Source organism: Limulus polyphemus, unplaced genomic scaffold (genome assembly GCF_000517525.1).
Source record: "Limulus polyphemus unplaced genomic scaffold, Limulus_polyphemus-2.1.2 Scaffold6187, whole genome shotgun sequence".
NCBI lineage: Eukaryota > Metazoa > Arthropoda > Merostomata > Xiphosura > Limulidae > Limulus > Limulus polyphemus.
Window position 1 is genome coordinate 49,838 of NW_013671797.1, and position 4,829 is coordinate 54,666.

General features: G+C 32.8%; 1 protein-coding gene across 3 annotated transcripts in view; it reads right to left on the bottom strand.

Annotated features, from left to right (window-relative positions):
- The window catches only part of LOC106473451 (E3 ubiquitin-protein ligase TM129-like), a 26,007-nt gene extending 22,656 nt beyond the window's left edge, over window positions 1-3,351 (bottom strand). The window contains exons 1-2 of one of the 3 annotated variants that reach the window (XM_022401887.1): window positions 3,196-3,343; window positions 2,778-2,900 (exon numbers count right to left, since the gene is read on the bottom strand). The gene's annotated coding sequence lies outside the window, so the exon portion shown is untranslated. Of the gene's footprint in view, window positions 1-2,777; window positions 2,901-3,195 lie in introns of all 3 variants that reach the window. The other 2 variants (XM_022401888.1, XM_013934132.2) reach the window with 2 other exon arrangements.
- Between the last annotated feature and the right edge of the window lie 1,478 nt (window positions 3,352-4,829).

Genomic DNA, 4,829 nt, shown 5'->3' on the forward strand with positions numbered 1-4,829 from the left:
AAAAATGAATCCTCTCATTGTCCAACAAAAACTTGCCATCTGCATCCTTTAAGGGCTAAAATTTAGCTTAACTTTAACATACTTAAGAAAAAAGTTATTTGCTGTTAGTTTTAAGATTATCAGCCTGTTGTTTCTCAAGGTCAATTTGTTTGTTAACAAATCTCTAAATTTATTACACTTCTGTAAATCTTTCAGTGTCCCTGTCAATTTAAACTTCTTAAATTTTTGGCCAAGATCCTTCCTTCTGTCACACTAATAGTAGGTTCCCAGCTATATTGAACATATAATCCAAATTATGATAATTCAAATGCATAACTTGCATTATTATTCAACATCCATCAAAAAAAGTTTGAAAAATAATCAAAATGAACAGAACAAACAGATCATTAGTTGAACAATTCTAGAAGTTTGCAATATTAACAAAAATAATTTTGCTAAAACAAGTCCCTATTTGGACTTCCATAACCAACTTATATTTTATGTTGATTCACAAATTTCAACTTTTCCCACACCAATAACACAAAAAGAGGATTTAGATGTTAATATTGGTAAAGCCTGAACCCTCATGGCTTCAACTAAATGTTTAGGTACAGTGAAAAAAAAAAGTTAACAAAGTTGTGGAATATATATATATATATATATATATATTACAACAATTTTTAATTTAAAATTACAGCTACTGTATTTAAAGGCACCTCATTACATAAGTCAACGACCCTGTTAGAAAAGTACAACTGCCAAAGCTGAAGATGACTTTCACCTGCCAAAATTTATATTTTTGCTTACTTGTCCTACCATTAAATATCAAAAAAATAAGCACCCTTTCTACCAATTACCTTAATAATCTTTAACACCTAAACTAAATGTGCATAAACTTGGTGCATTGGACTGACCCCATATTGGAAAAGGAATATGGACTATAATTCTCAATCTACTATGAGTATCTGCATGATATGTGGAAAGCTTTTTGTAAAATGTATGAGTCTGCTGTAAACAAAAAAATCAGGTGAGTAACAAAGGTATTTGTACTCAAGATATGTCTGTGAATTGATGCCAGTCCAACTCAGAATTTGAGAAACTGGAATGCAATATGATGCTCATGTGGAGAATAAAACTACTTCTGTCCGTTGTATAGTGTGTATACTGTATTTGCATAACCACTAATATGCATATCTACAGTTTTTTTTCAGTATCCCTGTACATTGTAACTCATATTTACTCTCATCTACCATGAACTGTTGCTAAATCAGCAGTGTAGGGTAAAATGAATAGCTGATAACTTTGACATCAAATATATAATACAATGTTGAATGGCAACCTGTAAAAAGTCATGACTTGCACACTTTGATCCCCATCCATACACATAGTTAATCAGCTCTCATCTAAAATAATTTCAGAAATCTTAGCATGTCCTCAAATGACAGCCTTTCTTCCCATGGTATCATCCTAATAGTACTCTTTTGAACCATTTCCAACTATTTGCAATGCCTTATTTTTAAATAGTAAATTTTGTTTCTCTATTATAGAAAAAGTGTCAAGTTGCTTAAAATGGTGCAGAAGAGGGCTGCTCAAATAATGCTGCTGGGTTTTTGAAATTATGGTTATAAAAGGAGGCTTAAGACTTCTTTTTAATTGAAGCCTAGAAAAATCAAATATATTGAGATTAAATTTTTCAAACATCTTAGAAACCTGTAAAAAACTGTCTATGGTCAGCCTGTTTCAGTGGCAAAATGATAAGGTAGAGGTAATTATGAACTAAAATATTGGAAGATAATAAGTATAGTTTTTGAAGCTCAAATTTAAACTTACCGGGTAAACCTACATCTCTGTTCATCATAAATTTGTAGAATGGTTTATCCATTACATAGTACATGCTGTTACCAGTGTTAGTTTTAATTGATTAAATCTTTTAATAAGGTGTCTGAACAGGAAGGGCTACACTTAGCGTGGGATAATAATTTCTTAATTATTTGGAGAGAGTTAAAAAGTAGCATTTTGCATACTGAATATCCTTCTACCACTTGTTCTTACATACTATATACTTGCTGAACCAAAAAAACCCACAAGTTTCAGAGTAAACGTATATCCTTTGCCCAATTCTTATCAATCTTCTTACAGTTAAAGTAACTGGAAAAATTAAAAACATGTTTAAAGTTAAACCAAAATATCTGATCACTACAAGTCTACACTTCTGTAGTTATGTAAAATGGGCCTCAATATGTCTAGTTTCCCCTCTTTAATTCTCTCCCCTAGATATTTTTAAAGTAGGAGGTCAGATTCCATTAACTATTATAGTATTAGTACTTTCAATATATACATAAATATATATATGCAATTTACAAATAACCAAATGTATAGAAAACTGTAGTAAATAAATCAAGTTCTATTGCCACAAAATAACAGGACTTAGCTTAGTTACTTTGATAATATATAAAAAAACAACTATCACACATAAATTTTCAAATTTCATCTTTGTTAATTGTAAACCATTTTGAAGTTTAATATTCTACTGAAACTGAGTTACACTATATCTACAATTACACTCATATTTCAGGGTAAGCCATAGCAAGCTCACAATGAAAGAAACAAAACTACAACTTGAAATTAGTAACGCTATAAATCTTTTCTTTGTGATTAAAGTTTAAACTCTATTTGTATGACCATTGAATCAATCCCTCTTTTTAGGTAGTTTCACTTGTAGTTTTTTTTTTTTTTTTTTGTAACAATTCTTACGTGACTAAATATAAAAATAATTCAAATCATCTGAATTTACTTACTGATAAGAATTTTTTAAGTTTCCACTTTTACTGTAACTCTTCGTTGCTGTAAGTGTAAAACCTGCAACTTGTAAAAATATCCTTAGATGATATCTTTGTTTACGTGTTACTTTGGCCCATCCACTATATCATATAATTATTAATTATTAGTATAACATTAATAATACTAGTAGTAGTCTAAACACCACTAGAATTGCTAGATTTGTATTTTAAAAGTATTATTAGTACGACTTAGTAGTAATACAAAGGAATACTAATAGTATGATTACTTCCGTATGATTTAGTTTTTAGTTTTATGCTTAAGATATTTTTTCAACGCTTCGGGCTTATGCAAGTTTGCATAAACAGTTACAACTTACAAGTATAATCTCGATTAACAACACAATAGTATTTTATTAGTAATACAATAATAACCTACAGTCTATGTAAATTCCACGGTCTTTCACACAACAATCAACACATTATCTATGGGGTTTTGAGTCCGTTTTACTTCGCATGTTAGTTTTCTCCTAACTGGATCATTCACCTTACATCCAGCTAAAAGTACAAGTTTAACGGCCCGTGACTATTGTTTTGTTTTTTCTTTCACACTGTATTATTTCACAGAGGTCGGCACTGTCGTAATGCCACTAAATTGTTATAAAAATCAAGTTAACTGCTGATATTTTAAAAATATATTGGTTTCAAAACTGCCCTTTTTATGTAACTTGTAAGAGCAGCCAACCTATCTATGACAGACTAAGAGAGGGAGTAAAACATTTTCAGAAGATGAAATTTTCATACATGATGTTTATGACTGAAATAAGAAGAATGCGGAAAAAAAGTTTACAGCTAAGTTGAGTTTCATAACAATTATTAGTGTGACTTTTAAAGTATCATACTGTATATATAAACAGTGATTCATAGAATTTTTTGTCGCTTATCATCCAGCCTAACTGATGAGCTCTGGTAACTGGTATTGAACGAAAGGCTTCTTGTGCATCGACTTGTTGGAAAATAAAAGGTAGAACTCATATGCTATTTTTACACACAAATTTTGAAGCAATTTGTTAAAGTCGGAGGTAGCCAGAAGTAGCATTTGAAATGTGTTCAGACAAACGAAACTCCATTTTCAGCAAACTTAGGTCGACAACTGCCCCCTGGGTCGTGTTTTGGCCCCTAAAGTGTTGGAGGTAGCCGTAGGTAGCTTTTAAAATGTGTTTAGACAAATGCCTTTTGCATATACCTACGGACTCTCCGCGTTGTGGCACAAGTATTTTCAGCCAATTTAGGACAAAAACTGTCCCCTAGGTCGAGTTTGGGCTCCCCGAAATGTTGAAGGTAGCTTCTGAAATGTGTTGGCAAACGAAATGCTTTTTTTCATGTACCTTCGCACTCTCCAAGCGGAAGTCTCCTGAGTTTTCTTCTCTATGGGAAGGCCTATATGACATAGTGGATCATCTCTCAGACGTGACTTTCCGAATCAAATGTGGTCGGCGAGGTAAGCCAAAGGTGGTGCATGCCAACAGTCTTTGCGTTGTCACGGTCCAGGACATTTCAATTGGAATGAATGAATAAATTACGCTGCTGAAGACGTGTCACTTGAAAAAGCCGCTGTCAAAGAAGAAACTCTACCCGGTTTTGAGAAGGGAAACAGTGAAGCCCTTAATGAAATTACTACCATTGATGTGACTGTTGCCGATAATAGGACATTTCCTGATGGAGCAGATGAACCGCGCGTGAAGCAGAAGCCGACAAAAAGGAGACCAGTACGGAAGAAGATACGTCCCGTAAAATTAAGAGACTTTGTTGAATTTTAATTTTGTGTTTCTAAATTCTGTACATTTAATCAAGTTATTGTTAATTATCTGTTGGTTTAATGTAAGTGGCTCTTGTTCGGGACGAACAATACTAAGGAAGAGGCAGTGTTACGTCATGAGTTTCTAGAAGGATCATGACTGTTCCTGGCAACTCTAGTGTTTGCCAGACGCTCTCTATTTTTGTATATAAGCCCGGCAAATAAAGCGGAGAGGAGGAGTGACTGCATAAATAATAGCAGATTGAAGAGAGATA